Source organism: Astatotilapia calliptera, chromosome 14, assembly GCF_964374335.1.
Source record: "Astatotilapia calliptera chromosome 14, fAstCal68.1, whole genome shotgun sequence".
NCBI lineage: Eukaryota > Metazoa > Chordata > Actinopteri > Cichliformes > Cichlidae > Astatotilapia > Astatotilapia calliptera.
The window spans coordinates 12,144,465-12,157,217 of record NC_137435.1 but is presented as its reverse complement, the minus strand read 5'-3'; the positions used below and the strand labels follow the sequence as shown (position 1 = coordinate 12,157,217).

Below are 12,753 nucleotides of genomic sequence, written 5' to 3'. Positions count from 1 at the left end.
CTAGGTGGTTACAGCTGGTTCTCGATCCTGGATCAGGGTAAAGCTTATCATCAAGGTTTCATCGCAGAAGGCTCAAGGTACCTGACGGCATTCACTACCCCGTGGGGCCTCTATGAATGGGTGAGGATACCCTTTGGACTGTCTAATGCCCCAGCAGCCTTCCAACGGAGCATGGAAGAAATGCTTGACACCCTCAGAGACGAGTGCTGTATCCCTTACCTTGACGACGTGCTTTGTTTTTCCAAGTCGTTTGACGAACATGTCCAAGTGCTACAGAAAGTCCTCCAAGCCCTACAACGGCATGGTGTAAAGCTAAAACCCGAGAAGTGTGAGCTGTTCCGTAAAGAGGTTCGCTATGTCGGCCGATTGGTATCTGCAGATGGAGTAAAGGTGGACCCCAAAGATACCGAGGCAGTACAGGCACTCAAACACAAAAGGCCACAGACCGTCGGAGAAGTCAGGCAGCTTTTGGGATTCCTAAGCTACTATCGGACGTATGTGCAGGACTTCTCCCGCATAGCCAAACCGTTGTATGACTTGCTCCAAGTCCCGTCCAACACACTGCCACCAAAGCCAACTAGAGGCAGAGCAAAACACACTCAGCAGCCTTCTCGAGCCCTGATACAGTGGAACAAAGAACACCAAGAGATCCTTGAGCGCTTGATCGGCATGCTCACTCAGCCACCAGTGTTAGCGTACCCTGATTTCACCCGCCCTTTTATATTGCACACGGACGCATCCCAGAGGGGCCTTGGTGCCGTCCTATATCAGAACCAACAAGGCAAGATGAGAGTGATTGGGTATGGGTCTCGCACGCTCACACCTGCTGAACAAAACTACCACTTGCACAGCGGAAAACTAGAGTTTCTCGCCCTCAAGTGGGCAGTTTGTGACAAGTTTAAGGATTACCTCTACTATGCTCCACATTTCACCATTTTTACAGATAACAATCCCTTGACATATGTCCTCAGCACAGCAAAGCTCAATGCAGTTGGACACCGTTGGGTCGGACAATTGGCAGACTTCCACTTCGACATCAAATATCGGCCGGGAAAAGTAAACATTGATGCAGATGTGCTGTCACGTTGCCCACTTGACATTGAGAGGTTCATGGGAGAGTGCTCAGAGGAACTGTCGGAGGAAGCCGTATGTGCAGTTTGGGAAGGGAGCAGAAGAGCGAAGCAAGGAGACGTAGCATGGATTGCAGCCCTTAACCTCACCGCACCAAACCTACCCATCAAAGAACCCCTACAGTCAATCAGTCATGACCAACTTGTACAATCGCAGAGAGCAGATCCAGCAATCGGAAAAGTCATTGACATGGTAGAGAAGGACATAAGACCAACAGAAGATGACAAGGCTGACACTAACACAAAGAGACTGTTGAGAGAGTGGAGTCGGCTGCACATGGAGAATGACCTTCTCTATAGAAAGACTACAGGACGCAAGCAGCTGGTCCTACCTACTCTCTACAGACAGGTAGCTCTCACACACCTCCACAACAACATGGGCCATGTCGGCGTGGAGAAAGTCTTGAACCTGGCTCGAGAGCGGTTCTATTGGCCTTTCATGAAGAGAGAAATTGAAGAGTACGTCACAAGGAAGTGTCAGTGCATCAAGCAGAAGAAGCCAACGACACACGAGAGAGCACCCATGGGTAGTATAACATCCAGCTCCCCTCTTGAGCTTGTTTGCATTGACTTCCTGCACTTAGAGTCTTGTAAAGGTGGGTTTGAATATATACTGGTTGTTGTAGACCATTTTACCAGGTTCGCACAAGCGTATCCCACCAAGAATAAGGCCGCAAAGACCGCGGCAGACCGCCTCTTCAATGACTACATTCCCAAATTCGGCTACCCCTCCAAGCTCCACCACGACCAGGGTCGCGAGTTCGAGAATCAGTTATTCAAGTCCCTAAGAGAACTCGCAGGCGTTGGTCACTCAAGGACATCCCCCTACCATCCCCAATGCAACCCTACTGAAAGACTGAATCGCACCCTGTTACAGATGCTGCGTACACTGGGAGAAAAGGAGAAACAAAATTGGAAGGAACATCTACCCCATGTTATCCATGCTTACAACTGTACCAAGCATGAATCGACTGGCTTCTCTCCGTACTACCTCTTGTATGGTCGACACCCTCGTCTTCCAGTAGACCTTCTCTTTGGTCTCATGGCAGAAAACAACACTGAGACACCACATGGGTATGCAGAAAGATGGAAAGGGAAGATGACAGAAGCATACCGCATTGCAAATGCAAACAGTCAACAGTCAAGTTCCAAAGGCAAAGCAAACTATGACAAAAGATGCAAAGGAGTAATGCTACAGGCAGGAGACCGAGTACTGGTACGAAACCTGAGTGAAAGGGGGGGCCCTGGCAAACTGAGACCCTACTGGGAGCAAACGGTCTACATTGTGAGGGAGCAAGTGGGCGACAACCCCGTCTACAAAGTGAGTCCAGAGGCGGGAGGCCGTCCTGTTCGCACCTTGCACAGGAACTTGTTGTTACAAGTGAATGACTTGCCAGTGGACATTATCCAAAGTCAGGCTACAAGACCACACAAGAGAAACAAGAAGTCCACCGGAAGACCAATGACACCAGAGCCAAACCCTGACACAACTGACTCGGAAGAGGGTGAGCCATTGTACTGGCTTGGTGTACCCAGATACCCTCGAGGGGGCCATTCTCCAGTCACACCAGTTCCAAGTGGAGTGCAACGGAGCTCCGGTCCAAGTGAACTAGGACAAGTCTTAAGGGCTCGTGTCCAACCTAGAAAAAAAAGTGCCATGGTTCCGGAAGAGGATCTAATTGTGTTAAGAGACCCAGACCTACCTCAACTAAGTGACGATCAGGAGATGCCTCAGGTTCAAGAAGAAGTTGACGTCACTGAGTCCAGTCCTGATCCAGTAGAGCTTCCTGACCCAGAGCCAGAACCCAGGGTGGAGCCAGGGGATGACATCCATCCAGAGCCACCATCTCATCTTAGGCAGTCCAGCAGGCAGAGACGTCCCACCACATTCTTCACCTACCCATCCTTGGGTCAACCAGCCTATCAGGCTCATCCTGCGGTGAACACCATCAACGTCCAACCTTCGCCATATCCTTCCCTCTACTACCCTCTTCTCTACTCCCAACCCCCCTACCCCTCTCCCCTCACCCTTAGCCCTTACTTACCTGTTTCATATGTTGTTCCTTGCTATTGAATCGAACAGAAATCTCAGGAAGAAGAATGCCTGAAGTCTAAGGACACCTGGGCAAGAGGAATATTCCAGGGACTTCTGTAAAGAGACTTTGTTAGTTTAGAGGGTTTTTTTATAATTCAAGTTAAGTGTCAGGAGCCACTTTTGCTGTTGGGGAGCGTGTGGTGAACACAAATGTGCTACCACATTTTGGGAAATTTTATTATTTTTAAGAAAAACATATGTCAGCAATTAAGACAATTATTATTTTACATTCATTACGTGTAGTCCATAACAATTGAGGAGAGTAAAAGTGAGAAATAATAAGCGGAACTGTTGACACTGTAGTCGTTCGCCCGCGGTTGCCTAGAGCGGACCAACTTCCTGTCCTCTCAGATGCAATTCGGGAAAAGACACGAGTGCTCCTGTGATTCTTTCTCTGAGACTCTACCTTTATTTTTACAGGTCAGTATCGTCTTAAAAATACAGTGTATGAGGGTTTTGTGCCTTGTTCTACTTCGGTGTTTACTGAGAGTTATGTTGACACCGCCGATGTAACCTTAAGTGGGGTTTAGTTGAAAATTACTGAAGCGCGGCACCGCAGCGGTGGTAAAGCCGAGCCGCGCAGCCCCAAGTCTCGCGAGAGTTACCGCGAGTTATCGCGAGAGTTACCGCGAGAGTTCGCCAGCCCGCGGGATGTATTTAAACTTGGTAAACTCCATTTAACAAGCAAATATGTGTGTGTGGTGCTCCAATTTAACTGTAAAGGCCCTGACATCAGATTATTCGAGATTAAAATATCTTATATATACTTTATGGTTCAAGTGATGTGAAAATGTTAAGAATAAGCTAAGAATGAATGTACATTTATGTTGTTACATTGCAAAGTAATACATCCAGGTGTGTTTTGTCTAATCTAGTAAGATTTATGCACTTATATCAGATTTGTGGATAAGCTATTTTGAGTTTGCCCTATATGTGAGAAAGAGCAATAAGACGTTTAAGGCATTATATGCTATCTGCACTGCTGATGTAAATGAGTGAAGGAATAGTGTGGTTAACAGTGTAAACTGGAGAAATGTAATGACCATAGATGCATATATTTGCCAAATGCCTTTTATTTACCTTTTACAGTTATTGAGCATATCTGACAAGTGAAAGCACTGGATGTAAATTATATTTGTTGATCTGAAATAAGAGATGCAATTCGGGAAAAGACACGAGTGCTCCTGTGATTCTTTCTCTGAGACTCTACCTTTATTTTTACAGATTTGTATTCTTTTTGTTATTGTGGTCTTCACATCTGGGACCCGTAACATAGAGTTATGTTGTTACTTGCTTTACAAAGGTTCTTTAATTATCTGCAGGATTGCATTTTGTTTGGACTTTGTGTTCATACTTAAACACCAAAAGAAAGATGGCGTCGATGTTCTCATCAGGAATCAGTAGGATCAATAAAGTTTTGATCCAAACAACTCTTCTTTCTCAGTATTATAAAAAGAAACTCATCAAAAACGTTCTTCATGTCCTCTCCAGACCCATCACATTTGATTCAATTTGAACTTGTCAGATCAAACGTGCTTGCCCCTCCTTTCCTTCACACACACACACACACACACACACACACACACACACACACGTAACAACACACGACAAGAACACAAGATAGAGAGGCATTGCCTTTAGTTCACGGTGTGGAGAAGAAAGCTGACATTTGAGTACAAGTATCTGTCCTGCTCAGACATGCAGTGACGCAGATGCACACTATCCACTCCACTCAATTAGCAACATACTCCTGTAAGACTTTCATCTGCTTTAAAGCCCGGACAAAGCAGCCGCTGTGGGCACACACGTTGCTGTACAATTCTTCCTCTTTTCAGAAATGTCTCATCTTCACCAGAATTAGTGAATTCATCTCCAACTCTGAGCTCCTTCTTGCTCGTATATCAGTGAGTCCTCGGCAACACACTCAGCCCAGATTTGCAAAATATGATCATCTTTCAATCTGAACGACAAACACACTTGCCACTCACATGTCACTGATTCTGGTCAGTGGATGGAGCAAAAATCATAAATATCTCACAGCTGATGAACATTTATTGTGAAACTGTTTTGAGATCAAAGTTAATTGTTGCACATAATGACTCATCTGTTGTCTTGACAAGGCTAGAAGATGAAATCAGTAGACATCGAGAAGTTCAATAAAACCACGATTGCTTAAAGTGTTTCTTCCCAAATAAATAAATAAATAAAAATATCTGTTGTGAGTCGGCTCATTTTTCGACTTATAAACAGGGGCATTTATTAAATAAACAAATTAAATGTCATAGCAAGCAACTGGTAAACAACAAAAACACAATGTTATTAATGGAATGGGGTGCCTTCAGTGATATTGTTTTTCATATCAAATAAATAGTGATGGGCAGTTTCCATAAAATACGACAACAGGCAGTGATGAAAACAAAAAACAAATGCATTACAGGACAAAACAGGAGTCTCATTCACAGCTGTGTGATGTTAAAAACTGTAATAGTTTAGGTTTGACTTTATTGTCTACCACAGTTTATACCTGAGAGACATCAAGAGGTACTTTACTTTAGTGCCACACTCAGGTCAAATGTCTATTCTCATAAAGCATTAAGCTTTTTTCTCATCATGTGTCACCAGCACATACATTCAACATGACAGAGGCCACCAACCCAGAGGTGAGAGGTTTTCTCTCTGCCACTTATTAATCCAAATGTTCCCTATTCAAAATGTACGGGGTCAGAAGGGCATAATATCCATATGGAAAAGGAACAGAAAAAAGGGTTTTCAAATTCACGTATTTTTCACATGGGTATTTATTTTACATATCCACCACCTGAAACTATGGACAGGACTGAAAACTGAAATAGAGGGCTGTACACTAACAATTTTACTATATTCCCAAATGCAAATGTAGCATTTTCTTTTCTTGGAACAACAACATATAATCAAAGAGTGAAAGACATTATTTAGTTTCATGTGGACCTTTCACAAAACACAGTATGAGTGTGATGTCCATTTATGCTGACTTTAGAGGCACCTACCCTTCCTGTACTTATTTCATGGACTCTTGACAGCAGAAAGCAAGGATTAAAAAATTCTCTTTCAGCAGTGGGGGAACTGGGGGGAAAAAACAAAGCCTCTATGTTTTTCATAGGAACTTTTTTTAAACTTCACCAGTTCTGCTGATTTATTTTTCCATGTTTTAAAATTCAGGAGCCTTTATTTTGTGGTTGTGTGTCATGAAAGTCACTAAGATGCAGTTTTCAGTACACTGTCAAACCTTTTGTTTTTTCTTTGTTTTGTTTTTACTTGTTTTTTGTCTTTTTGTGAAATTCCATCAACCAAAATTTTTGACTTTAAACTTACAACCTCTCTACTTTTACAAGTTTAATTCTAAATGATGTACTTTGCTGGAAATTAGCTAATTAATTGGATAGACACAAGTTGAGTCAAACAAATTAATTCTAATTTATTTTTTGAACCACAGAGATATCAGCAGGTGTATTGTATTGTATCTTCCCCTGTGCCATCATTGCACAGTCAAGTGAAGCAGTACTGACACTCTCTATTGTTCTTCTCTACTGCTGCTTTGCTCATATGTTTTCATTTGTTCTATCAAATGATTACAACACAGGCCATCTAAATTTCACTACAAACCTATCTGTGCATGTATCTCTGCATGCTTGCTGTCACTTCCAGCATCAGTAAAATAACTTTTATGCTGGTCCACAAAAATGTATTGAAAGTCATATTTCTCCACATCATGAAAGAACATGACCACGTTTGCGATGATATTGTGAATTTTGTTAAATTATTTCCTCCCTCAACCGTTCAGAGAGGTTGAATTTTGTTCCACAACCCAGCTCCTTCTTTTTGCATGATTTTGAGAGCTGCATCCTGATCTGGAGGTTTTGAGGTCTACCTTAGGAGTGCATGTATACGGTCTTCTAGTTATTTTATCTTCAGGATCATTTTCATGCAAGCAACAGGTATCCAACAAGGTTAGTACATAAGCCATAAAGGGTGCAAAGGTTGTGTGATGTTAGAATCACACCTAGTGTGTTAAATTAATTGCCAACATTTAAAAAAAAGCATACATAAAAGGGTTAGTCTTGAGAAGTCAAAGACTAAAACACAAGCAGTTCAACAACTTAAATAAATCTCTTCTCAAAAATCAAACTGCAAAGAATTTGGAAAGTTTCATCGTCTATAGAAGGTAATATTAAAAATCCTGATCTTGATAAATCTGTGTATACAGGGGACAAGGACAAGGCAAAACTAATATTGAATGACTGTGATCTTCAGGCCTCGGGGTGACATTTCATTAAAAACAGTCACAGCAAATGTGTGGATAATTTCTTGTTGGAGGGGGGAAAGTTCTGCACACTGCTATCTGCAAATGATCACACACTGCAGTGGTTCCTATTTTAGGACAGCCTTTGTGCACTGGTACAAACAAGCAGAAATGTACTAAACTGTTTGTACATTAGAACAGAGGCACATCATGTTCTGTTCAATTAACTACAATTTGAATTCATTTAAATAAAAAAGAAACTAGGAACAATAATGTTTACGAAACTGTAATTGAAATTGAATGTGCTAAAGCATAGGACCTAATGAAAAATACTTACAGTATAGAGTGTATGTATTATAAAATGCTAAGTATATCAATATTAATTATATCTTCGTTACCTCTTTGTTAATGTGGCCACAAAACACATACACATGTGCATGAAAACATTAAATCCACTGAAAAATGACACAAAACAATCAATGGCTGCAATAATTAAGGGACGGCTTTTGGCAGCATTTTCCGAATCCTACAGTTAAATGCTTTGGTTAGTGAGGGAGGATTTACAGTAACAATACAGGTGCACCCAACCCAATCAAGCTGCCAAGTGGCTGCCAATAAACCCAGCCTGGGCTCAGCTCCCCATTGATCAGCAGAACTGGTCGGGTCACTGTGCGAGTACGCCTCATTACTAGAGGTGGCCTTTTATATTAGCTTTTTTGTAATCAAAGAGAAAGCAGAGAAAGGGAGCCAATGGAACAACAAGGGCATTTAAAAATCATTTTATTCCTTAGCTCTCCCCATGGGACAACATCAACAAATATGTGTGATGAAATGCTGAAAGGCTTTTTTTTTTGCATTCATTCACTGTTTAAAAAGACACTAATAATTGACCCTTTTAGGGCTGTTTTTGTTAATAGTGGTCTCTGTCGGGTTTCATCTCACCCTCATCATTTAACTGTTCCTTTGGACCCTCTTCACTTGCATCTTGGCATTGACATCCCTTTATTCAAACATAATAACCCATTATACATCTCAAGCCAATCATTCCATTTCTACTTATCCATTTATCCATGAGAAAGACATTTCAAGACATAATCAATTTTTGCCAAATCAATAACTTGAAGAAATGAAATGGGGAATATATTCTCACTGAGCTGTCATTATGACAGTTTGCATTACTTGTCGCCATCATCTGCTGCTTGATGGTATCCAGTCAACAAGTACAAACATGCAGAAGTATAAGATGCACAGTTAGCACAGTGCTCTGCCATATCGGTCTTTCAAGGCAAAAACCCTGATTTTAATTACACACCACCTCGAATGATACAGCTCAGTGGAGCTGAGTTCGCTGCTCCAGTAAGCACAAGGTACCCTTTTGCAGAATCAACATTCCTTGAAACCCAATAAAAAAGTAATTTCCAATTATTTAATCATATCTACAAATGTTGACATTTGTCATTACAACTGCATTACCATGGCAAATACAAAATGCATTTGCATTTCGCTCTCAATGAGCGATGTAGCGTTACAGCTGGAGCTTTAGCCTCCCATTTCATGTGTCATCCTGTAAAACAGCTGAGCTTTAATTGGAACCGAGTCAAACAGCTTTGAGTGTTGTATTTACTAATGCAGTGTCTCGATGAAAGATAATGGTTCGGGCAATGTGAGTTAATAAAGGCTGCAGATGTGTTAAAGCCTGTAGAATTTAAACATTTTTTAAAAAGAGCTACTCTAATAGGTGCTTCAAAAGAAACTCTCACATAAGAGCTTCTTTCCTAATTGCAATAATGGGTTGCAATAGTTACAGTAGGGGGCATATTAGCTCATTGCTAATATGGTACACAAAATACAAACAAAACTGCTAAACCTGTAGTTTGTCTGTGAAATGATACAGCAGACCTGTTCAGTGTAAATATAGGTATTATGTTGGATATACTAGAAGTTTTGGCTTACTGTTATCATTAGCACAGCTAATGAAATATGCTACAAAATGTTGTACCCACAGCCCTCTAAGTCTCTTTAGCAGCATTTTCCAGAAAAATCTGTCATATGATTTGGTGAAGAGATGATGTCCCTATAGGCTCCCAAAGTCATCATTAAGGATTAGACAGCCTGACAGATATGTCAATATTTGTAAGGCCATTCAATTGCAAGAGGTGTTCCCATTTATCCTGAATGATGCTACATCAGCCCCATAAGACAAATCTTGAGTGACAGGTATTTATCACTGAAAGATGCAACTACTAATTCATCAGACTGGATTTAGAGCAGTTTGATTACAAGTAACATGTTCCCTGAAAGCAGTCCTTGATGGCTTGTGGATTTCCATGCGACCCGTAGAATGTAATTGCTCTTGGGTCCTCATATAAATCATTTTTCTTGGCTCTGTAGTAGCAGAATTAACTCTTTGTCATTTTTGAGGCTGTATTCTGCAGCAGTGTCGTGCTGGATGGCACTTCAATATGCCACGCTCAAACGTGTTCATGCATTTTGTCAACGTGCATATAAAAAGGTGGATAAAACATTGAAAGACCTCCTCAAAAGACTTTTTTGCTGCTTTTCTGATTACTTCTTTTCATCGGGGTCAGTTCACCAAATCAAAAAAAGAAAAGAAGAAACATTTTTTCAGGTTACTCTTTGCAGTGCCTAACCATGCAGACACTCTTTCTTTTATTACACCCAGGTTTTAAGATGTTTACTGCTCAGATTTATGCTTCACCCTAGACTAATGGAGTTGAATGGAATTATGTTTGTGGTGCTCAAAAAAATGATGGTAAAATTCAAACTGAGCATCAGTGTGCAAAAACACTGTCTGGGTTACACTGTTTAATCTAGAGACCTCGCTGTGAACTGCTTTATTTTAAACCATTTTCTTTTGAATAATGTAACACCTGCTTAGTATAGTAGGGTTAAACTTATAGACTAGATTCGAGAGGAGTAAAATAAATTTGAGAGAATTGAGTGTTGAACAGCCGGCAGATTTATTACAATGTTACAGTGGTGCAATAATCCAATGTAAACAGCATAGAAAATTAACAGAAGATCAACAGAGAAGAGCGCTCTTTTGAAAATAACAACAAAATAAAATAAAATAAGTAGTCTCTTTAGACCTGACTCCTGATGAGCAGGATATTGGGAGTTCAATAGTTTCCCAGAGAAACAATCCGTATGAAGTAAGCAGTTTTTGCTCTTGCTTATCTGAAATCCTGCGATTCGAAGTAATTCAGACTGTAGCTCTACTCCTGCATCCAGAACAGCTGGCCACACTGCTTTTGGATTCGCCAAGAGTTTTCACAGGGTCTGGCTCGCCATCCATATCCAGAACCACTTCAGATCCAGGATCACAAAAAACCAGTCTGCACATACAGTACAGAGCAATAAACAAAATAGTTCTTAACAGTTTTTCTAAATAAAATGAGATCTCATAAAGTTTTCAAAATCAAGTACACTGTCGTTTTAACATTGTTCTGTCTCTATGAATTCCATTTGTATTGCTTTACAGCATTACAATCAATTGTATTTAAATACCCCTTTTTAAGGCATATGTAATCACATCATGAAATGTTTGTAACGTAACTAGTTTTAAATAACTTATTTACATGTATTAACCTATAACTGAAATGACAAAGTGCAGAAAAGGCACTGGACAATATTTATGGCTAAAAGAGAAGTGCATCCTGCATTAGTTTTGCACATTTGTGAAGATGCCCAATCAAATAGACAATAAAATAAAATACGACATTCCATTTCACACACGATTCAAGTACTCCGACTGGTTTTAGCCTTTTTTAGACAATACGGAATTCGCACTGTTGCAGTGTTTACCACATGTAAAATTAGCATAAGTTTTCCTGCTAACTTATCATCTCTAGTAACTCACCGGAATTCCCAAGAAACAAATACACGCTCTGCCTGGTTTTGGTCGAGAGTAAAACACATAAAGGCCTCTGAAAAGTACATAACTTTAAGTTAGAGACTGTTGAAAATACTTTATAACACTTATTTTATACCAAAAGACTCACTGTGTAGCTTGTTATTTGCTCTCGGTGTCTTGCTCCGTTTTGCCTAGCTTAATGCAGCAACGTGCTTTTGTTGCATTCACTGAACTACAGAAAATCAAAGTGTGTTCAAGGGGTGTCGGAAATAATATTACCAGGTAAAAACAAGAAAATACTAGTAACCATGTCTATAGGGGTTACAATAACATTGTCTGTTCACTGCAAAGTCTGTCGATAGTGTCACAATAATAGGCCTGCACACTGTGCACATTCAAATTAGCTTTGAAGTAAGATTATTCTAGAGTTTAAAAGGTGCTTTTCTCCACCAGCTTCTAAATGAATTGCTGAAGCTCAGTTTGACATACTTGTACAGCATTACATCATAATAGTTTTCTTACATATACACCTAAATATGCAAAACTAATTACTGATTATTAGTAAGTTGCTAAAATAGATACATGCTATTTTTAAGAACAATAGTGAGGTGTGTCTGCTCATAATTTTTTGAAAAAGTATCTCTGGCTGAAACTTTAATGGCTTACTAACTTCATATCAGCATTACAGCTGGGTGTGATCAGAAAGGTGATTTACTGTGTTGTAAACACACCAAGTAGTGATGTCACCGTGTACCTGTACAACACTCCTGCAAGGTGAGAAGTAAACCACTGGAGATTTAACCTGACGCACCAGATGGTTTGTTTTTCAGAACCATCTGGCAAGTCATCCTTTTAAAATGTTTGGAAACTTTCACTGGCACTTCCATACTTGACATGCAATTGAATGAATCATTTGTATTTTTTCACCATAAACCAATAATAATACTATGTAGTTAGCATGTCGTTAGTTGAATCTGGCTGTTATTTGACAAAGCATGCAGATAATGCCAAAGTTGGAGTCTCCTGGAATCATCTAGTCTTAAATATATATTTGCCTCACAATGTAAGAACAGTAACAATAAGAATAACAAAAGCAAGTTTTTCACATCTCAGAGAGAACAATTGGAGTTGCAAAGTGGGTGGAGGTACTCCAGCTTCAACCCCATTTTACCACAGAAAATGTTACATGACTCACAGTGGGTGCGTTTTGGAATAAATGAACAAACGTCCCTAGCTGAATAAAAGTCCTTGACGAAGCAAGACTTACCACTGGGCAGCTATTTTGAAGCTAAGTAATTCATTTCAACGGTCACTAGGACAAAAAAGAAAAAAAAAGAAAATGCATGAACAAACCAGTCCATCTAATAAAATACAC

At 40.3% G+C, this 12,753-nt stretch overlaps 1 long non-coding RNA gene across 1 annotated transcript; it reads right to left on the bottom strand.

The window, feature by feature from the left end:
* Nucleotides 1–10,461: 10,461 nt before the first annotated feature.
* Nucleotides 10,462–11,704, bottom strand: LOC113013861 (uncharacterized). The gene is made up of 3 exons (XR_003270879.2): nt 11,527–11,704; nt 11,385–11,451; nt 10,462–10,860 (listed from the first exon to the last, which is right to left on the bottom strand). It is a non-coding gene; the product is annotated as an uncharacterized LOC113013861 (long non-coding RNA).
* Nucleotides 11,705–12,753: the final 1,049 nt, after the last annotated feature.